Source organism: Balaenoptera acutorostrata, chromosome 10 (genome assembly GCF_949987535.1).
Source record: "Balaenoptera acutorostrata chromosome 10, mBalAcu1.1, whole genome shotgun sequence".
Classification (NCBI taxonomy): Eukaryota; Metazoa; Chordata; class Mammalia; order Artiodactyla; family Balaenopteridae; genus Balaenoptera; species Balaenoptera acutorostrata.
In genome coordinates this window covers 65,559,752-65,583,201 of record NC_080073.1, presented here as the reverse complement: position 1 = coordinate 65,583,201, position 23,450 = coordinate 65,559,752, and the positions used below count along the sequence as shown (strand labels likewise).

The window sequence follows — 23,450 nt, the reverse complement described above, 5'->3', positions numbered from 1 at the left end:
TATTTTCTATTTCTTCCTGGTTCAGTCTCGGTAGGTTGTGCATTTCTAAGAATCTGTCCATTTCTTCCAGGTTGTCCATTTTATTGGCATAGAGTTGCTTGTAGTAATCTCTCATGATCGTTTGTATTTCTGCAGTGTCAGTGGTTACTTCTCCTTTTTCATTTCTAATTCTATTGATTTGAGTCCTCTCCCTTTTTCTCTTGATGAGTCTGGCTAATGGGTTATCAATTTTGTTTATCTTCTCAAAGAACCAGCTTTTAGTTTCATTGATTTTTGCTATTGTTTCCTTCATTTCTTTTTCATTTATTTCTGATCTGATGTTTATGATTTCTTTCCTTCTGCTAGCTTTGGGGTTCTTTTGCTCTTCTTTCTGTAATTGCTTTAGGTGCAAGGTTAGGTTGTTTATTCGAGATGTTTCCTGTTTCTTGAGGTAGGCTTGTATTGCTATAAACTTCCCTCTTAGCACTGCTTTTGCTGCATCCCATAGGTTTTGGGTCTTCGTGTCTCCATTGTCATTTGTTTCTAGGTATTTTTTGATTTCCGCTTTGATTTCTTCAGTGATCACTTCGTTATTAAGTAGTGTATTGTGTAGCCTCCATGTGTTTGTATTTTTTACAGATCTTTTCCTGTAATTGATATCTAGTCTCATAGCATCGTGGTCGGAAAAGATACTTGGTATGACTTCAATTTTCTTTAATTTACCAAGGCTTGATTTGTGACCCAAGATATGATCTCTCCTGGAGAATGTTCCATGAGCACTTGAGAAAAATGTGTATTTTGTTGTTTTTGGGTGGAATGTCCTATAAATATCAATTAAGTCCATCTTGTTTAATGTATCATTTAAAGCTTGTGTTTCCTTATTTATTTTCATTTTGGATGATCTCTCCATTGGTGAAAGTGGGGTGTTAAAGTCCCCTACCATGATTGTGTTACTGTCGATTTCCCCGTTTATGGCGGTTAGTATTTGCCTTATGTATTGAGGTGCTCCTATGTTGGGTGCATAGATATTTACAATTGTTATACCTTACTCTTGGATCGATCCCTTGATCATTATATAGTATCCTTCTTTGTCTCTTGTAATAGTCTTTATTTTAAAGTCTATTTTGTCTGATATGAGAATTGCTACACCAGCTTTCTTTTGATTTCCATTTGCATGGAATATCTTTTTCCATCTCCTCACTTTCAGTCTGTATGTGTCTCTAGGTCTGAAGTGGGTGTCTTGTAGACAGCATATATATGGGTCTTGTTTTTGTATCCATGCAGCCAGTCTGTGTCTTTTGGTGGGAGCATTTAATCCATTTACATTTAAGGTAATTATCGATATGTATGTTCCTATTCCCATTTTCTTAAATGTATTGGGTTTGTTATTGTAGGTGTTTTCCTTCTCTTGTGTTTCTTGCCTAGAGAAGTTCCTCTAGCATTTGTTGTAAAGCTGCTTTGGTGGTGCTGAACTCTCTCAGCTTTTGCTTGTCTGTAAAGGTTTTAATTTCTCCATCAAATCTGAATGAGATCCTTGCTGGGTAGAGTAACCTTGGTTGTAGGTTTTTCTCCTTCATGATTTAAGTATATCCTGCCACTCCCTTCTGGCTTGCAGAGTTTCTGCTGAAAGATCAGCTGTTAACCTTATGGGGATTCCCTTGTGTGTTATTTGTTGTTTTTCCCTTGCTGCTTTTAATATGTTTTCTTTATATTTAATTTTTGATAGTTTGATTAATATGTGTCTTGGCGTGTTTATCCTTGGATTTATCCTGTATGGGACTCTCTGTGCTTCCAGGACTTGATTAACTATTTCCTTTCCCATATTAGGGAAGTTTTCAACTATCATCTCTTCAAATATTTTCTCAGTCCCTTTCTTTTTCTCTTCTTCTTCTGGGACCCCTATAATTCGAATGTTGGTGCGTTTAATGTTGTCCCAGAGGTCTCTGAGACTGTCCTCAGTTCTTTTCATTCCTTTTTCTTTATTCTGTTCCGCAGCAGTGAATTCCACTATTTTATCTTTCAGGTCACTTATCCGTTCTTCTGCCTCAGTTATTCTGCTATTGATCCCGTCTAGAGTATTTTTAATTTCATTTATTGTGTTTTTCATCGTTACTTGGTTCCTCTTTAGTTCTTCTACATCCTTGTTAAATGTTTCTTGCATTTTGTCTATTCTCTTTCCAAGATTTTGGATCATCTTTACTATCATTATTCTGAATCCTTTTTCAGGTAGACTGCCTATTTCCTCTTCATTTGTTAGGTCTGGTGTGTTTTGACCCTGCTCCTTCACCTGCTGTGTGGTTTTCTGTCTTCTCATTTTGCTTATCTTACTGTGTTTGGGGTCTCCTTTTCACAGGCTGCAGGTTCGTAGTTCCCGTTGTTTTTGGTATCTGTCCCCAGTGGCTAAGGTTGGTTCAGTGGGTTGTGTAGGCTTCCTGGTGGAGGGGACTAGTGCCTGTGTTCTGGTGGATGATGTTGGATCTTGTCTTTCTGGTGGGCACGTCCACGTCTGGTGGTGTGTTTTGGGGTGTCTGTGGCCTTATTATGATTTTAGGCAGCCTCTCTGCTAATGGATGGGGCTGTGTTCCTGTCTTGCTAGTTGTTTGGCATAGGGTGTCCAGCACTGTAGCTTGCTGGTTGTTGAGTGAAGCTGGGTCTTGATGTTGAGATGGAGATCTCTGAGAGATTTTCGCCGTTTGGTATTACGTGGAGCTGGGAGGTCTCTTGTGGACCAGTGTCCTGAAGTTGGCTCTCCCACCTCAGAGGCACGGCCCTGATGCCTGGCTGGAGCACCAAGAGCCTTTCATCCACATGGCTCAGAATAAAAGGGAGAAAAAAATAGAAAGAAAGAAAGAGGATAAAATAAAATAAAATAAAGCTATTATAATAAAAAATAAGAAAAAAAATTATTAAGAATAAATGTATTCAGAAAAAATTTTTTTTTAATTTTTAAAAATAGATTTATTAATTTTTTACAGTAAAAAATAAGAGGGCTTCCCTGGTGGCGCAGTGGTTGAGAATCTGCCTGCTAATGCAGGGGACACGGGTTCGAACCCTGGTCTGGGAAGATCCCACATGCCGTGGAGCAACTAGGCCCATGAGCCACAGCTACTGAGCCTGCGCGTCTGGAGCCTGTGCCCCGCAACGGGAGGGGCCGCGATAGTGAAAGGCCCACGCACCGCGATGAAGAGCGGTCCCCGCACCGCAATGAAGAGTGGCCCCCACTTGCCGCAACTAGAGAAAGCCCTCGCACGAACCGAAGACCCAACACAGTCAAAAAAATAAAATAAATAAAAAGCAAATGCCATAGTGTAAAAAAAAAAAAAAAAAAAAATAAGAAAAAAATTATTAAGAAAAAAATTTATTAAGAATAAAAAATTTTAATTTTTTAAAATAAATATGAAAAAACTTATTAAATTTTTTATTTCTAAAAATAGAAAATAAGGAAAAAATTATTAAGAAAACATTTATTAGGAAAAAAAATTTTTTTAAGTTAAAAAAAAAAAAAAAACACGGACGGACCTAACCCTAGGAGTAATGGTGAAAGCAAAGCTATACAGACAAAATCTCCCCCAGAAGCTTACACATATACACTCACAAAAAAAGGAAAAGGGGAAAAATTAATATATCCTGCTCCCAAAGTCCACCTCCTGAATTTGGGATGATTCGTTGTCTATTCAGGTATTCAACAGATGCAGGCACATCAAGTTGTTTGTGGAGCTTTAATCCGCTGCTTCTGAGGCTGCTGGGAGAGATTTCCCTTTCTCTTCTTTGTTCGTACAGCTCCCGGGGTTCAGCTTTGGATTTGGACCCACCTCTGCATCTAGGTCGCCTGAGGGCGTCTGTTCCCCGCCCAGACAGAATGGGGTTAAAGGAGCAGCTGCTTCGGGGGCTCTGGCTCACTCAGGCCGGGGGGCGGGAGGGGCACGGATGCAGGAGGAGCCTGTGGCGGCAGAGGCCGGCGTGACGTTGCAGCAGCCTGAGGCGCGCTGTGCGTTCTCCTGGCGAAGTTGTCCCTGGATCACGGGACCCTGGTATTGGTGGGCTACACAGGCTTCCGGGAGGGGCGGTGTGGATAGTGACCTGTGCTCGCACACAGGCTTCTTGGTGGCGGTAGCAGCAGCCTTAGCGTCTCCTGCCCGTCTCTGGGGTCCGCGCTGATAACTGCGGCTCGCGCTCGTCTCTGGGGTCCGTGCTGTTAGCCGCGGCTCGCGCCCGCCTCTGGGGTCCACGCTGATAGCCGCGGCTCACGCCCGTCTCTGGAGTTCGTTTAGGCGGCGCTCTGAATCCCCTCTCCTTGTGCACCGCGAAACAAAGAGGCAAGAAAAAGTTTCTTGCCTCTTCGGCAGCTGCAGACTTTTTCCCGGACTCCCTCCCAGGTAGCACCGAAGCCCGAGCCTCAGCTCCCAGCCCCCGCCCGCCCCGGCGGGTGAGCAGACAAGCCTCTCGGGCTGGTGAGCACTGCCCGGCACCGATCCTCCGTGCGGGAATCTCTCCGCTTTGCCCTCTGCAGCCCTGTGGCTGCAACTCTCCTCCGTGTCTCCGAAGCTTCCCCCCTCTGCCACCCACAGTCTCTGCCCACGAAGGGGCTTCCTAGTGTGTGGAAACCTTTCCTCCTCCACAGCTCCCTCCCACTGGTGCAGGTCCCATCCCTATTCTTTTGTCTCTGTTATTTCTTTTTTCTTTTGCCCTACCCAAGTATGTGGGGAGTTTCTTGCCTTTTGGGAGGTCTGACGTCTTCTGCCAGCGTTCAGTGTGTGTTCTGTAGGAGCAGTTCCACGTGTAGATGTATTTCTACTGTATCTGTGGGAAGGAAGGTGATCTCCACGTCTTACTCTTCCGCCATCTTGCCCCTCCCTCTGTATTTCATTCTTAAACATCCCCAAGTCTGTGCTGTGGGAGGTAGGTACCCGATGGGCACCTGCCCAGCTTCTCAAAATACCACGGCATTTCCTTTTCCACGTCCTCGGCGTTCGTCACCGCTTTGCAAAGATGCACTGTCCTCGACAGGCGTGCAGAGCTGTCCAGTATTGGAGCGGAGCCGCCTGAGCTGCCATTTCACGTGGTGGCGTTTGGCTGTGTGTCTCCCTAATGCAGGACGTTCTGCGGGGCTCCCGTGAGTTTGCCTCAGTGCACAGTAGCTTGCCGCCGTCGGAATTGCTGATTGCACTGTTTGGGTGCTTGGGAGTCTGCAGCATCAGCTGTTGGGGACGAGCAGCAGCCAGCATCGCCCAGGTGGTTCATGTCCTACAGGGCGTGGCTATGCGCCAGGTAACCATCAGTGCAGTTACCTCGATAAAGCAAGTCTCTCAAGTAGTAGAATCTTTATAATACTTGTGGCGAGATGAGAAATGATCAGGAAAATCTTCTGAACCACAGAGAGTTATATGGGCTAGTTCGTGCAAAAGCACACATTTTTCTTTCACTAGAATAAAAGTGTCTCAAATTTCCTGACTCTTTTCTGTGATGGCCCGTGAGTACATTACTTGGTCCTTCAGAGGAAAGGTGATACCTAACAAAGAGCAGGAAACGAACTCACCTTCAATGGGTGTTTTAAAACCCCTTTGTTAAAGATAGAAAAGTACACCTTCTGATTAGTCTTTATGAGCAAGTGTTTGATGTTGGGGAAGATGGGAATTTATCAGCTGAATTTCAGCAAAGACCTTTCCATAATAAGAAGAAATTCTAAAAAAATTGTCATAGGGTGATTTAATAAGTGCAGCTGATGACACAGCTCTTGGATCAGTGTAACTTTGTGAGGTGTCTTTTTCACCTGTTAACAGCCATTAAACAAGTATCAAAACAAATCATTTAGAATCAGTTTTGTTCCCAAATGTAAAACAAAAGATTTACTACATAATACAGTATTTTCAGTCTCATTGCTTTCACTAATGAGAGCCAGAAAGATTTTTGTCTCTTTAGTAAAATATTTAAAAATATTTTTTCTTTTGTTTTATCTTCTTAAAATTTTTTGTTTTTATATATTTTATAATGTGTACAATATAATGGCGCATAGTGCATCTATATATATATTTAAAATAAATAGAAGGATTATGAAGGTTTACTCTTAAACGTGTGGGGACCACCACTCTAGAGCAGACTTTTTGGGAGTCCCTTAAGCCAGAGACCAGTGGTTCTCAAACTCTGCCTTGTTGGGACCCCAGGTGTTCCCGGGAAGTCTCTGCCGGGAGTTGTGGAGAGTGTGGACCAGTGCCCTGGTGGGTGGTCTCTGCTGGTCCCTGTTTGCACTAGCGCAGCTCTGCTATTAGCTTTAAAGTTTTTTTTTTTTTTTGTATCGGTGTTACATATAATATTTTCATTTAAAAAGTCTGCTGTATGTGTGTTTCACTCGAAGTTTGGAGACCCCTGTTTCAGATGCTTGGTGGTGCTTGATTATTATAGCAGCATGCACTGGGGAGTTTTCCCTGGGTTATAGATCCCACTGAGCTCTGCTCAAACCAAGCAGAGAGCTTCAAAGCCTTTTATGAAAGTGAACTTCAAAGTTCTTTACCTGCCTCCTCTCTTTCCAAACTGGCTGAGGTTTTCCCCCACCTAATGGTTGAAATTCTGCCTCTTTCATGAAACCTTCTCCAGTGATTGGAAGAGGTGAAATAGATCCCAGACTCAGATTCCCTGACCGCCCCTCCCCTCCCCCGCCCCATCGCGCACACAATCAGCCCTTGAGTGCTTTGTCTGCACACAGAAGGCTAGTTCAGTGTTTGATTGTGTGTGTGTGTGTGTGTGTGTGTGTGTCTGTTAGTGTGTGCACCCAGGCCGCCTTGTCTCCTGTAGCCATGGGGCTCTGGGTCTGAGACCCTCTTTGTGTCTCTACTGACCCTGTCGTGGCTCTGACACACTGAACAAGTTCGTGGGACGAGGTGCACAGTGTTACCTCCTGCATGCTGCTGGTTTCCATGCTGACATCATAGATGATCCAGTTAGGTTCTAGAAGCTTTGTGCTGGGACCTCGTTAGCCTGTTCCTCCACGGTCACTTTTTGGGCTAAATGCTATATAGTTTCTATAAAAGGTTGACATAAAGAAACAACTATGAAAAGAACCTGCTTCCATTGCCCTGAAATCTTCTACTGAAGAATAATTATTATGCATCAATATTGCTTAATTTCCCCCATATAAGGAGCCACTAAGGAGAGATTTTTAAAATATTTATTTTTAGGGGGAAAAAATGCCTCACCGGGAGAACTGTAAGCGTCTTCCTTTTAATAACAGTTCTGACATTTATCACATTTCCCTTTCTGCTTTTGTTGCCAGAAAGCTCAGAGCTGGTTCCCACGATCAGCGAGAGCAGCTGTGTTAGTTTCCATGGGATGAAGGGACCCGGAGACCTGGGGGCAGAGGTGCTGCGTAGCATGCACAGTGGGGGGGGGGGCGGGGTGGTGCTCTGATGGGCACACCTGTCCTGTTACAGCACCCTACTCGCAGGTTAGCATGAACCATCCCTAGCTTCATTAGCTTTGTCTGTAAAATGGGGTAAGTAATCTGCCCGTGTGTGTGTGTGTGTGTGTGTGTGTGTGTGTGTGTGTCGCTGGTGGATGGTAGAGTGGGGGGTTTGAACTTGATTTCTCCCTGCAAGAAGCTGCATTTCCTTTGCTGCAGGTGCCCCACTGAGCACACTAATTTCCTCCTCCCTTCCCCGGCCCTCATTTTCTCATTCATGAAACTTTTTGCATATTTGCACTTTTTAAAGACCTCTTTAAATCCCTCTTAGAAAAAGTTGGGGTAAAGTTAAATAAAGGACTTTATCATCGAAGGTGCCACTTAGCACAGAAGGGCAGCGGTGGAGGAGGAGGGAGACCTTCATAGGACCTTTGAGAGTAGAGTTCCAAGTCCGGGATGGGCTTTAAGAAAACCGTCCGAATAGAACGGATTTTTCAGATAGGCCCTTGAAAACAGTGCCAAGTGCCAATGACTTTTTACTATCGCTAAACACACCTGGAAGATTCTACTGGTCAAGCCCAAAAGGATAATTTTGCTTTAAAGAGTTTTCAAACGTTGGTATGAAGTGTGAATGAATTTTTCTCTCAAAAGAGCTTGTTGATAGTGAAAATATTTTTCTTGAGACCAGTTGTATAAATTTTTACTCAAGTAAATCACAAACTGCATTTTTTTGCTTATCAAAAGAGGTAGCCTGCAGACAGACATGATCTTGTATATAGAGAATCCTAAGGAATCCACAGGAAACTATTAGAGCTAATAAATGAATTCAGCAAGGTTATAGGATACAAGATGAATGTACAAAAATCAGTTGTATTTCTATATAATAGCATTGAACAATCCAGAATGAAATTAAGAAAACAATTCCACTTATAAAGCACCAAAATGAAATACTTAGGAATAAATTTAACAGAAGAAATGTAAGACATGTGCACTGCAAACTACAAAACATTGTTCAAACAAGTTAAAAATGACCTAAATAAATGTGAAGACATCCTGTGTTTATGGATTAGAAGACTTAATATTGTTAAGATAACAGTATTCCCCAAATTGATCTACAGATCAACTCAATCCCCATCAAAATTCTAGCTGGCTTTTCTGTAGGAATTGATGAGTTGATCCTAAAATTCATATGGAAATATGAGAGACTCAGGATAGCCAAAGCAGTCTTAAAGAAGAAGAGCGAAGTTGGAGGAGTCATGCTTCCAGATTTCAAAACTTAACTGCAAAGCTACAGCAATCAAGACTATGTGGTACTGGCATAAGAATAGACATACAGATCAATGGAGTAGAATTGGAAATTCAGAAATAAACCCTTGCATTTATGGTTAACCAATTTTGACAAGAGTGCCAAAACAATTCAATGAGGACAAATAGTCTTTTCAACACATGTTCTTGGGACAACTAAATATCCATCCACGTGCAAAAGAATGAAGTCACACCCCTACCTCACACCACATACAAAAATTAACTCTAAATAGAGCAGAGACCTAAATGTAAGAGTTAAAACTTTGATAGGAAAACATAGGGGTAAATCTTTGTGACATTGGATTAGTCAGTGGTTTCTTAGATATGACATGAAAAGTCTGAACAACAAGAGAAAACATGGGTAAATTGGATTTCATCAAAATCAAAGACTTTTGTGCATCAAAGGATACTATCAACAAAGTGAAAAGACAACTTACAAGTGAGAGAAAATATTTGCAAATCATATATCTAGAATACATAAAGAACTCTTACCACTCAACACTAAAAAGACAAATAACCCAATTAAAAAGAGGAAAATAATTTGAATAATTTGTCCAAAGAAGATATACAGACGGCCAATAAGCACATATAAAGATGCTCAACATCATTAGTCATCAGATAGATGCAAATCAAAACCACAATGATATACCACTTCACACCCATTAGATGACTGTCATCAAAAAGATGAATGAATGTTGGTGGAAATATTGAAACCCTCATACATTATTGGTGGGAATTTAAAACGATGCAGCCTTGGGAATGTAAATTGGTGGAGCCACTATGGAAAACAGTATGGAGGCTCCTTAAAAAACAAAAAAAGGGTTACTGTATGATCCAGCAGTCCCACTCCTGGGTATGAATCTGGAGAAAACTCTTAATTTGAAAAGATACATACACCCCAGTGTTCATAGCAGCACTATTTAATACAATAGCCAAGACATGGAAGTAACCTAAGTGTCCATTGACAGATAAATGGATAAAGAAGATGGGGTATATATATACAATGGGATATTACTCAGCCGTAAAAAAGAATGAAATAATGCCATTTATAGCAACATGGATGGACCTAGAGATTATCAAAGTGAAGTAAGTCAGACAGGGAAAGACAAATATCATATGATATCACTTATATGTGGAATCTAAAAAATAATACGAATGAACTTATTTACAAAACAGAAACACTCTTGCAGGCATAGAAAACAAACTTATGGTTACCAAAGGGGAAAGGTGGCGAGGGATAAATTAGGGGATTGGGATTAACAGATACACACTACTATATATAAAATAGATAAACAACAAGGACCTACTGTATAGCCCAGGGAACTATATTCAATATCTTGTAATAACCTATAATGGAAAAGAATCTGAAAAAAATGTATATATATATAACTGAATCATTTTGCTCTACACCTGAAATGAACACAACATTGTAAATCAACTATACTTCAATAAAAAAGATGCAGCCCCTCATTTGAGGGAGCAGGTCCTTCCTCAAAAAGGTCAACATAGTTACTATATGACCCAGCAGTTCCACTCCTTGTTATGTTTACCCAAGAGAATTGAAAACATATGTCTAGGGACTTCCCTGGTGGTGCAGTGGTTAAGAATCTGCCTGCCCATGCAGGGGACACGGGTTTGAGCCCTGGTCTGGGAAGATCCCACATGCCACGGAGCAGCTAAGCCCGTGCGCCACAACTACTGAGCCTGCGTGCCACAACGACTGGAGCCCATGCGCCACAAGTACTGAAACCCGCACGCCTAGAGCCCGTGCTCCACAACAAGAGAAGCTACCGCATTGAGAAGCCCGCGCACTGCAACAAAGAGTAGCCCCCGCTCGACACAATTAGAGAAAGCCCGAGTGCAGCAACAAAGACCCAGTGCAGCCAAAAATAAATAAATAAATAAATAAATTTATATTAAAAAAAAGAAAACATACGTCTATAAAAAATGTGTTCACGGGGACTTCCCCGGTGGCGCATTGATTAAGAATCCACCTGCCAATGCAGGGGACATGGGTTCAAGCCCTGGTCTGGGAAGATTCCCGCATGCCATGGAGCAACTAAGCCCGTGTGCCACAACTACTGAAGCCTGCGGGCCTAGAGCCCTTGCTCTGCAACATGAGAAGCCCGTGTACCACAACAAAGAGTAGCCCCCTCTCGCCGCAACTAGAGGAAGCCCGCACGCAGCAACGAAGACCCAACGCAGCCAAAAATAAATACATAAATAAAAATGTGTGCATGGATGTTCATAGCAGCATCATTCATAATAGCCAAAAGGCAGAAACAGCTCAAATTTTCATCAGTGATGAACTGATAAACAAAACGTGCTTACGTCTATGTAATGGAATAGTATTCAGCCATAAAAAGTAGTGAGGTACTGACGCATGCTACGATGTGGATAAAGCTAGAAAACATGTTAAGTAAGGAAGTCAGACAGAAAAGGCCACACATTGTATGATTCCATTTATATGAAGTGTCCAGTATAGGTAAATCCGTAGAGACAGAAATTAAATTAGTGGTTGCCAGGGGCAGGGGTCGGGTGGGCCAGGGTGAGGGGAACAGGGTGCGGATAAGGAATGGCTTCTGATGGCTCTGAAGTTTCTTTTTGGATGATGGAAATTTTCTGGAATTAGGTAGTGGTGATGTTTGTACAGCCTTATGAATATACTGAAAACCACCGAATAGTACACATTGTAAAGGTGGATATTATAGTATGTGAAATGTATCTCAATGAAAAAAATAAAAAGAGTGGACGTTAGGCAAACTTGAGCCTGGTGCTGCTGAGGGATGATGCTACACCTGGGAAATGGACCTAGGTTTATTCTTACAGGAACTCCTCCCTAAGGTAGCCTTACAGGCAACGTGCTGAGGTCGTTTTGTCTCAGTTACTGGCACCTGTTGATCCGCAGGTCTGCACAGCCAGAGCCTCCAAAAGGTCCAGGTGTTGTGGAGGGGTGGGGGTGGGGTAGGGAGGATACAGAAGCCCCATCGGGAACTTGTGGAGGATTTTGAGAATCTGGGGAGGCTCTGCCTCCGTCGGGAGCTGCTGTGTCCCGACTTTGTATATCTGGCTCCATGAGATTCCATATCCTTTGCCATTAAAGAAACTGGTGCCATCAGAAAAAAAAAAAAAAAAAAAAGTTAAGTTAGCCTCAATGTGTCTAGACGTCTCTACTCTGTTTAATTAAATTTTCTCCTCGAGAAAGAGCATTCTTTAAGAAGAAGAAATATAAGCAATGGACTGGCATGGTGCCCAAAACCCAGTGGTCAGTCACTAAATGGTTATTATCAATAAAGATTTGACTGTGACCGTTTGCTAATAGAAGTGGAAGAAGCAGATAAGCCCTGGGTTCTCTGGCAGATTGAAGTCAAGTGTGTGGTTGTGATTTTGTGTCTGCTGCCCTTGGGAATGGTACCCTGTTAGTACGTGCTGCCTGAGAGGAATAAATCTTTTTGAAAACTGTTACTGTATATAATGGTCTTTTTTTTTTTTTTTTTTTTTTTGAGGCCCGGAAATTTCTGTGAAATACTTGTTGTTCCAAAAACCAAATGAACAATTTTTAGAAGAATTTCTAGAGCAAAGCCACCATAAGGAAGTTTGTAACTAGAGATTTCTTAAATACTAATCTGGTATTAAAAAAGCAGAAACACTATGAGTGTGTGTTTCTCCCCCATTCCAGTCAAATGTTATTGCCGTAAATGTTTACAGATTTTATATTTTAATGGTTTAATATTGTACTGCCATTTGTTTGCTTGGGGCACCTTAATTTATTTTATTCTTTACTTTCTTAATGATGTTGGCCACCGAAGTGGAAAAAAAAAATCCAAGTGGTTTAGAAAGGAATTTTTGAAATATAGTGGAGAACAGATGTAAATTTTTTTAAAGTAACCCCTCATCCAGTCCCTGAAATAGAATCCTAAAAATATATTTGGCCTACATTCTGGCTTACAGAAGAGTATAACTCTTGTGCCTGCTCTCAGGGACCGTGTAGAACATTAAGATCAGTGTTCTGGAAAGAAAGGCTTCTGTGCACACTCTTTCTGCAGGAGCTTGTTAGGTGTTCGTCTTTCTTTTCTTTTTTTAAGCCCCACGTGGTGATAAAAACGGTGGGTGTGAAGGGAGGATAGAAAATAGTGGTTTTTGTAGGAGGAGGATGAGGTCCTCCTAATGGTATCACATAGAAATTTAATTTGCCAGAAATTAAAATTGAAGGGTAAAATATCTGTTACTAGGGGAGTGGTTAAAAAAATTAAGGTCTATATAGATAGAGAGATACTATGCAATTAAAAAAATACTGGGGTGTACAGATAAGAAAGGAGACAAATATCTGCTCTGTATAGGATGCTACCTTTCGTGTGAAAAAAAAGGAGGATAAGCCTATATGTTCATACCTGTTTGTCTCTGCATAAAAGGCAACTCTGGGTGGACACATAAATATCTAACAAAAAGGGTTATTTCTAGTGAGAGGGTCTAGATGGTAGGAAACCAGATAGGAGGAAACTTATTACTGGATACTTTGTTTTACATACATGTAGGTTCATGTATTACCTATTCACAAAGTTGACTTCACAAACTCAAGGGTGAGAGATGGCAGAAGATGGTGATTAAAAATGCAGATTCCCTGGTGAATCTTGGCTCTGCCCCTTCCCAGTTGTGGAAAACCTTGTTCAGGTCCCCTCTGTGTGCCTGCATGTTCTCATCCATAAAAATTAATTATTGGAAAGCGCTTGCACTAGTATCTGTTGTATAGTAATCTGCTGATATCATTATTAGAAGTCAGAGGATTAATGACTAGTCATCCTCATTTTGCATCTCAGTGTCTAATCTTTGGTCACATTTGTAAAAGTATTAGAAGTACCGGATGCTTTCTTTCATCTCTATAATACCACGTGTTGACTGAAGCAGCTGATAAATGCATGTGGTGTTTCTCTTGGCCTGTGGTTAAGAGCCTGGCCTCTGAAGTAGACAATTGCATTCAGGTCCCCCGAATGCATCAGTTCTCAGCAGCGTGTCCTTTACTCGGTACTGCTGAAAGATATGCAGAGATGCTGGAGTGGAATTGACCAGGTTGCCTTGATGGGGAAGGCTCCATCCTGAAGTCTTTTTTTTTTTTTTTAAACATCTTTATTGGAGTATAATTGCTTTACAATGGTGTGTTACTTTCTGCTTTATAACACAGTGAATCAGTTATACATAAACATATATCCCCATATCTCTTCCCTCTTGCATCTCCCTTCCTCCCACCCTCCCTATCCCACCCCTCTAGGTGGTCACAAAGCACCGAGCTGATCTCCCTGTGCTATGCGGCTGCTTCCCATTAGCTAGCTATTTTACATTTGGTAGTGTATATATGTCCTTGCCACTCTCTCACTTCGTCCCAGCTTACCCTTCCCCCTCCCCATGTCCTCAAGTCCATTCTCTACTAGGTCTGCGTCTTTATTCCCATCTTGCCCCTAGGTTCTTCATGACCATTTTTTTTTTCTTAGATTCCATATATATGTGTTAGCATATGGTATTGGTTTTTCTCTTTCTGACTTACTTTACTCTGTATGACAGATTCTAGGTCCATCCACCTCACTACAAATAACTCAGTTTCGTTTCCTTTTGTGGCTGAGTAATATTCCATTGTATATATGTGCCACATCTTCTTTATCCATTCATCTGTTGATGGACACTTAGGTTGCTTCCATGTCCTGGCTATTGTAAATAGAGCTGCAATGAACATTGTGGTACATGACTCTTTGAATTATGGTTTTCTCAGGGTATATGCCCAGTAGTGGGATTGCTGGGTCGTATGGTAGTTCTATTTTTAGTTTTTTAAGGAACCTACGTACTGTTCTCCATAGTGGCTGTATCAATTTACATTCCCACCAACAGTGCAAGAGGGTTCCCTTTTCTCCACACCCTCTCCAGCATTTATTGTTTGTAGATTTTTTGATGATGGCCATTCTGACTGGTGTGAGTTGATATCTCATTGTAGCTTTGATTTGCATTTCTCTAATGATTAATGATGTTGAGCATTCTTTCATGTGTTTGTTGGCCATCTGTATATCTTCTTTGGAGAAATGTCTATTTAGGTCTTCTGCCCATTTTTGGATTGGGTTGTTTGTTGTTTTCATATTGAGCTACATGAGCTGCTTGTAAATTTTGGAGATTAATCCTTTGTCAGTTGCTTCATTTGCAAATATTTTCTCCCATTCTGAGGGTTGTCTTTTCATCTTGTTTATGGTTTCCTTTGCTGTGCAAAAGCTTTTACGTTTCATTAGGTCCCATTTGTTTATTTTTGTTTTTATTTCCATTTCTGTAGGAGGTGGGTCAAAAAGGATCTTGCTGTGATTTATGTCATAGAATGTTCTGCCTATGTTTTCCTCTAAGAGTTTGATAGTGTCTGGCCTTACATTTAGGTCTTTAATCCATTTTGAGTTTATTTTTGTGTATGGTGTTAGGAAGTGTCCTAATTTCATTCTTTTACCTGTAGCTGTGCAGTTTTCCCAGCACCACTTATTGAAGAGGCTGTCTTTTCTCCACTGTATATTCTTGCCTCCTTTATCAAAGATAAGGTGACCATATGTGTGTGGGTTTATCTCTGGGCTATCTATCCTGTTCCATTGATCTATATTTCTTTTTTGTTTGTGCCAGTACCATACTGTCTTGATTACGGCAGCTTTGTAGTATAGTCTGAAGTCAGGGAGCCTGATTCCTCCAGCTCCGTTTTTCTGCCTCAAGATTGCTTTGGCTATTCGGGGTCTTTTGTGTTTCCATACAAATTGTGAGATTTTTTTGTTCTAGTTCTGTGAAAAATGCCACTGGTAGTTTGATAGGGATTGCATTGAATCTGTAGATTGCTTTGGGTAGTATAGTCATTTTCACAATGTTGATTCTTCCAATCCAAGAATATGGTATAGCTCTCCATCTATTTGTATTATCTTTAATTTCTTTCATCAGTGTCTTATAATTTTCTGCATACAGGTCTTTTGTCTCCTTAGGTAGGTTTATTCCTAGATATTTTATTCTTTTTGTTGCAATGGTAAATAGGAGTGTTTTCTTAATTTCACTTTCAGTTTTTTCATCATTAGTGTATAGGAATGCAAGAGATTTCTCTGCATTAATTTTGTATCCTGCTACTTTACCAAATTCATTGATTAGCTCTAGTAGTTTTCTGGTAGCATCTTTAGGATTCTCTATGTATAGTATCTTGTCATCTGCAAACAGGGACAGCTTTACTTCTTCTTTTCTGATTTGGATTCCTTTTATTTCTTTTTCTTCTGTGATTGCTGTGGCTAAAACTTCCATAACTATGTTGAATAATAGTGGTGAGAGTGGACACCCTTATGTTGTTCCTGATCTTAGTGGAAATGGTTTCAGCTTTTCACCATTGAGGATGATGTTGGCTATGGGTTTGTCATATATGGCCTTTATTATGTTGAGGTAAGTTCCCTCTATGCCTACTTTCTGGAGGGTTTTTTGTCATAAATTGGTGTTGAATTTTGTTGAAAGCTTTTTCTGCATCTATTGAGATGATCATATGGTTTTTCTACTTCAATTTGTTAATATGGTGTATCACATTGATTGATCTGCGTATATTGAGGAATCCTTGCATTCCTGGGATAAACCCCAGTTGATCATGGTGTATGATCCTTTTAATGTGCTGTTGGATTCTGTTTGCTAGTATTTTGTTGAGGATTTTCGCATCTATGTTCATCAGTGATATTGGCCTGTAGCTTTCTTTTTTTGTGATATCTTTGTCTGGTTTTGGTATCAGAGTGGTGGTGGCCTCACAGAATGAGTTTGGGAGTGCTCCTCCCTCTGCTATATTTTGGAAGAGTTTGAGAAGGATAGGTGTTAGCTCTTCTCTAAATGTTTGATAGAATTTGCCTGTGAAGCCATCTGGTCCTGGACGTTTGTTTGTTGGAAGGTTTTTAATCAAAGTTTCAATTTCAGTGCTTGTGATTGGTCTGTTTATATTTTCTATTTCTTCCTGGTTCAGTCCCGGAAGGTTGTACTTTTCTAAGAATTTGTTTCTTCCAGCTTGTCCATCTTATTGACATATAGTTGCTTGTAGTAATCTCTCATGACCCTTTGTATTTCTACAGGGTCCGTTGTTACTTCTCCTTTTTCATTTCTAATTCTATTGATTTGAGTCTTCTCCCTTTTTTTCTTGATGAGTCTGGCTAATGGTTTATCAATTTTGTTTATCTTCTCAAAGAACCAGCTTTTAGTTTTATTGATCTTTGCTATTGTTTCCTTCATTTCTTTTTCATTTATTTCTGATCTGATCTTTATGATTTCTTTCCTTCTGCTAACTTTGGGGTTTTTTTAATCTTCTTTCTGTAATTGCTTTAGGTGTAAGGTTAGGTTGTTTATTTGAGATGTTTCTTGTTTCCTAAGGTAGGATTGTAGTGCTATAAACTTCCCTCTTAGCACTGCTTTTGCTGCATCCCATAGGTTTTGGGTCGTCGTGTTTTCATTGTCATTCATTTGTAGGTTTTTTTTTATTTCCGCTTTGATTTCTTCAGTGATCTCTTGGTTATTAAGTAGTGTATTGTTTAGCCTCCATGTGTTTATATTTTTAACAGATTTTTTCCTGTAATTGATATCTAGTCTCATAGTGTTGTGGTTGGAAAAGATACTTGATACGATTTCAATTTTCTTAAATTTACCAAGGCTTGATGTGTGACCCAAGATATGATCTATCCTGGAGAATGTTCCATGAGCCCTTGAGAAGAAAGTGTATTCTGTTGTTTTTCGATGGAATGTCCTATAAATATCAATTAAGACCATCTTGTTTAATGTATCATTTAAAGCTTGTGTTTCCTTATTTATTTTCATTTTGGTTGATCTGTCCATTGGTGAAAGTAGGGTGTTAAAGTCCCCTACTATTATTGTGTTACTGTCGATTTCCCCTTTTATGGCTGTTAGTATTTGCCTTATGTATTGAGGCACTCCTATGTTGGGTGCATAAATATTTACAATTCTTATATCTTCTTCTTGGATTGATCCCTTGATCATTATGTAGTGTCCTTCTTTGTCTGTTGTATAGTCTTTGTTTTAAAGTCTATTTTGCCTGATATGAGAATTGCTACTGCAGCTTTCTTTTGATTTCCATTTGCATGGAATATCTTTTTCCATCCCCCCACTTTCAGTCTGTACGTATTTTTCGGTCTGAAGTGGGTCTCTTGTAGACAGCATATATATGGGTCTTGTTTTTGTATCCATTCATCCAGTCTATGTCTTTTGGTTGGAGCATTTAATCCATTTACATTCAAGGTAATTATCGATATGTATATTCCTATTACCATTTTCTTAATTGTTTTGGGTTTGTTATTGTAGGTCTTTTCCTTCTCTTGTGTTTCCTGCCTAGAGAAGTTCCTTTAGGATTTGTTGTAAAGCTCGTTTGGTGGTGCTGAATTCTTTTAGCTCTTGCTTGTCTGTAAAGGTTTTAATGTCTCTGTCAAATCTGAATGAGGTCCTGCTGGGTAGAGTAATCTTGGTTGTAGGTTTTTCCCCTTCATCACTTTAAATATGTCCTGCTACTCCCTTCTGGCTTGGAGAGTGTCTGCTGAAAGATCAGCTGTTAACATTATGGGGATTTCCTTGTATGTTATTTGTTGTTTTTCCCTTGCTGCGTTTAATATTTTTTCTTTGTAATTAATTTTTGATAGTTTGATTAATATGTGTCTTGGCGTGATTCTCCTTGGATTTATCCTGTATGGGACTCTCTGTGCTTCCTGGACTTGATTATCTATTTCCTTTCCCATATTAGGGAAGTTTTCAACTATAATCTCTTCAAATATTTTCTCAGTCCCTTTCTTTTTCTCTTCTTCTTCTGGGACCCCTGTAATTTGAATATTGATGAGTTTAATGTTGTCCCAGAGGTCTCTGAGACTGTCCTCAATTCTTTTCATTTTTTTTTCTTTATTCTGCTCTGCAGTAGTTATTTCCACTATTTTATCTTCCAGGTCACTTATCCATTCTTCTGGCTCAGTTATTCTGCTATTGATCCCTTCTACAGAATTTTTAATTTCATTTATTGTGTTGTTCATCACTGTTTGTTTGCTGTTTAGTTCTTCTAGGTCCTTTTTAATCGTTTCTTGTATTTTCTCCATTCTATTTCCAAGATTTTGGATCCTCTTTACTATCATTACTCTGAATTCTTTTTCAGGTAGACTGCCTATTTCCTCTTCATTTGTTTGGTCTGGTGGGTTTTTGCCTTGCTCCTTCATCTGCTGTGTTTCTCTGTCTTCTCATTTTGCTTAACTTACTGTGTTTGGGGTCTCCTTTCACAGGCTGCAGGTTCGTAGTTCCTGTTGTTTTTGGTGTCTGCCCCCAGTGGCTAAGGTTGGTTCAGTGGGTTGTGTAGGCTTCCTGGTGGAGGGGACTAGTGCCTGTGTTCTGGTGGATGAGGCTGGATCGTGTCTTTCTGGTGGGCACGTCCACGTCTGGTGGTGTGTTTTGGGATGTCTGTGGCCTTATTATGATTTTAGGCAGCCTCTCTGCTAATGGGTGGGGTTGTGTTCCTGTCTTGCTAGTTGTTTGTCATAGGGTGTCCAGCACTGGAGCTTGCTGGTCATTGAGTGGAGCTGGGTCTTGGCGTTGCGATGGAGATCTCTGGGAGATTTTCACTGTTTGATATTACATGGAGCTGGGATGTCTCTTGTGGGCCAATGTCCTGAACTTGGCTCTCCCACCACAGAGCCACAGCCCTGACGCCTGGCTGGAGCACCAAGAGCCTGTCATCCACACGGTAGTTACAGGTATATTGCCTGTCTCAAAAAAATATTTTCTGGAAGAACATCTTCATTAGAAAGTCTTCTAGTCATGCACTTAAGTCACTTTTTAAAATTCCATAAGACATCTTCTTAGTAGAATAGGCAATTATCCATTTTTTACGTGCTATGTATTACAATGGGAGTTCCATCTCTATATTCCTTACACTGTCGGAGGCCTGAGCAGTGGAAGCTGTGGACCCGTCTTCAGGGCCAGCTGAGGGCTCCAGTCTCAGAAGGGAAGTGCTGAAAGGGCACAGATGGCACCTGGCACCTTCAGACCAGTCCCAACCTCAGGTTAGGTAGCGGTAAACTCAGGAGCTGTAGCAGAACCTTCTTGGCGGCAGCCAGCTCTTCCTTCACGACCTCCCCAGCGTCTTCCCATCCTGAAGTCTTGATTGAAGATGCCGTATTTGGAAAAGCCAGGAGGGGAGATCATTCGTCCATTCATTTTGGTCTTAATGTCTCTGGTCTAAACCTGCATTCAAGCAGACCCTGTTTTATGTCAGTTCTTCCTAGAACGGCCTAGGAGAACCACGTTCTGGAGGGGCTGGTAGGATTCTGTGTTTGGTCCAGGACTGTCCAGGGCAAGCTACTGACGAGAACCAAACCGATGGTTTCATTCGAGAATCAGTTAATGACCGAACTGAGAACGACCAGCCCAGGTTACACTCCGAGGTTTGGGCTTACGTGGGAGGTGGGCGTCTGTAGTCAAACCACTGTCTTTGCTTTTTATTCATTGTTGTCCCTCGAGTCACCAATTATGGATGATGTATCCTCAAAAATTGGCCAGTGCCAGCCGCTCCCCATCTGTAGGCCTGTCCTTGGAGGAGGTTTTGGGCAGAGAGGATGACTCCTGTGGTTGATAGCATCTTATAGCAATCTTTTCAGAGACCCTGACTTGGGGCACACATATTTGTGAGGCCCCTGATTGTGCTTGGGCACAAGGCTATCTCAAGGAACCAAGGTACCAAACTGGCTCTGTTAACTTGAAGGGAATATATATCATGCCTTATTTGCTGCAATAGATATGATTGTATTCATTTTAGGGGAATTGAGGCGCTGTGGTGAAGCACTTCAGCCAAGCAAATCCAAGTAGTTGTGAGGGATGGCCCTCGTTCCTCTCAGACTCTTTTTAGATAACCTTTCATCAGTGGGTCCCTAGAGTCTGATTATAATATCCCAGTTTCTTCAGTTTAAATAGTTTAAGATAACGGGGAAGCATCACCCCAGAAAGGATATTATTTTATACACTTTATTTTAAATTAATTTTTGAGTTTTGAAAGGTTACAAAAATAGGATATTTTTTGTTGTCGCTGTAACTAACACCCATGCATCCACATTTCCCTACTATCCCAAAACGATAGAAACTAAGAGGTTTTATAGTCAGAACCTTCTTACATAACAGGGTGTTATATTTGGGTGTTAGCACGATAGGTGATGTTGTTATTATAAGTTCTGTATATTCACAAGCCTGTTGGTGTTTTTGCAGCATTTTTGCTCAAGAATGATTTGCTTTCAGTAACTGTGGCCTGTGCCTTTCCCCCTTAAGACAAAATTTAGAGATAATTTCAAAATGTGTTATCATATTTTTAAAGTGACATAAATCTACAAAAACCCCAATGTCCTTGGTGTGGTTGAGGAGGTAAGATTTCTGTATTTGCCCTAAATTGACAGGTGTTTTTATTTTATTTTTAATATTTATTTATTTATTTATTCGGCTGCACCGGGTCCTAGTTGTGGCACATGGGATCAGCATGCGGGATCTTTGTTGTGGTGTGTGGGATCTTTAGTTGCAGCATGCGAACTCTTAGTTGCGGCATGTGGGATCTAGTTTCCTGACCAGGGATCGAACCCGGGCCCCCTGCATTGGGAGCGCGGAGTCTTAGCCACCGGACCACCAGGGAAGTCCCTGACAGGTGTTTTTAAAATGTAAAGTATAGAGAGTTCCAGAGAATGGCGTTCCCCAGGGCGAGGGCAGAGTCTTGGCTTTCACCAGATTTGAATTGTGGCTTTGCCGCTGTCTGATGGACCTCACTTTCCTAATGGTGTCGTCCCAGTGGTATTGACAATGTGCTGGTTGTTCCTGGTCTGGAGATGACACAGGTAAGGTGCCCCACCCAGCATCTCCTGCCCCAGGTGGTGTCCCAGGTGGCGGGCGGGTCCCAGCTCTGTTCTGTTTCAGGCAGGAGGCCTCAGACCAGGGCTGCAGACCTTGGTGCAACACTCAGTAGCAGGGCCTGGGTGACACTGCTTCTTTGCAAGTTGCTTTTGATGATGCCCAGGGAGTAAAGATTTTGAAGCAAAGAAGGACTTTTTCCCTTCTTTCATTAGTGGATGTCTTTAGTGGGTCAAAAGAGGCATGAAAGTAATGAACATTAAGTAGATAAAATGACAATTCTATCAGTGGTTTTTAAAATAGAAATGTGAAAACAGCCAAATGATGATCACCTTCCCCATAAAACTGGCTAGCGGTTCCAGGAACATTTAAAATTGAAAACAAAGCCCTTCGTTTTTACGTTTTTACTTTTACAGTGAGTTAATGTCAGTCTCCCCCTTATCTACAGGTTGCTTTTGGGGGCAGATACTGCACCCTCTCCCTCCCATGTTCTATTTCTTCTACGTAAAGGCTTGGCCCAGAGGCAGTAGAACTGGGTAGCTGCGACTCCCACCTGGGTGCATTTTGGGGAAAGACTAATTGATATTAAATTCACAATTACTTATTAGCAGAGATATTGACTTTTTTTTTTTAAAAGTATGTTATAAAGAGTTGTATTTGTTTGCTCTTGCTTTAATTGCGAAAACCGTTACTCAGTTTCTAAATTTCTAAAATTAGTTTTAGTTCTCTAAAATTGGAGGAGGAGATACCTATCTCTGCAGTTCCTGGTATAGTTCAAATACACTTTCAAGCCCATGGGCTTTACGTGTGTATTGTATTGTTCCTGAAAATCAAATTTACATTTTCTGGTATTATGAAACCGGCTTTGTCAGTGCCCGCGATTCTGGCTTTGATGTTGGAAGGAGTACAGAGGATTAAGGCAGATGAGAGAGTTGGGATGATGTCTGACTCCCCGTGTTCTGTGCGCTCACGCGTCAATGCCCTCCACATCTGGTCGTTACTCTGGTGACATTAGCAAAAGCTGGAGTTCTCTATTGGTTAGAGCTTAGCACAGTGCCTGCTGGAGAAATAGACCAACCGATGATCTACTGAATCAGTACGTCGTGCCAGTGCTGACATACTTGGACGTGTGTGGTGTCTGCTGATTCAGAATTGCCACTGCCACCCAGATCGTCGGCATCTGGGGAGACCATCTGTCTCCTTGCACCCTGTTCCTAATAGGCATGGATTACAGCCGAGAGGCAGGAGAAGCTGCTGAAAGGAGTGCCATTCGGGGTTTATTAAGAATAAAAGCAACATTACCACAGCCGCTGCTTATTGAATCAGTCTCGCGTCGTGGGCACCGCTTGGAGTGTGTTATTACTTGAGTCCTCCTGCATCTCAGTGCTCCCTCGCCCTGTAAACTTGTGGTCTTAAGTAGAGCACATGGACTTTCTGGACCGACAGGCCCACTGCTTTCAGACGGGCATGGTTTCTCACTGATGTTTGTAAGAAGAGCTCCGTGAGATTAAAGGCTTTCCTGTTTTTATGGCAACAGCACATTTTCGACATTCTAAAGCCTAGAAGCACATATTCGGCTGCTATCTTGGTTCTGGGAGTGGTTGTCTTTCAAGGGCTAGAGAGTTATTTTCACATATCAACTGTGCAACGTATATGCATGAGGGTGCCTTACTGTGATGACACTGCTCTTTTTATTTTAATATTAAAACTTGGGAAGTGGAGATGATGTTGTTTTCAGTGGGGGTGGGGGTGGTCATAGATGTTTTCCCCTGGGAAGTGACGTGCAAGGTCTTATTAAAAGTTGCTCCATGGGCTTCCCTGGTGGCGCAGTGGTTGAGAATCCGCCTGCCAATGCAGGGGACATGGGTTCGAGCCCTGGTCTGGGAGG

At 41.4% G+C, this 23,450-nt stretch overlaps 1 protein-coding gene across 1 annotated transcript in view; it reads left to right on the top strand.

Annotated features, from left to right (window-relative positions):
- The window catches only part of LRRC1 (leucine rich repeat containing 1), a 134,654-nt gene that overhangs the window by 81,366 nt on the left and 29,838 nt on the right, over positions 1–23,450 (top strand). The window lies entirely within an intron of this gene.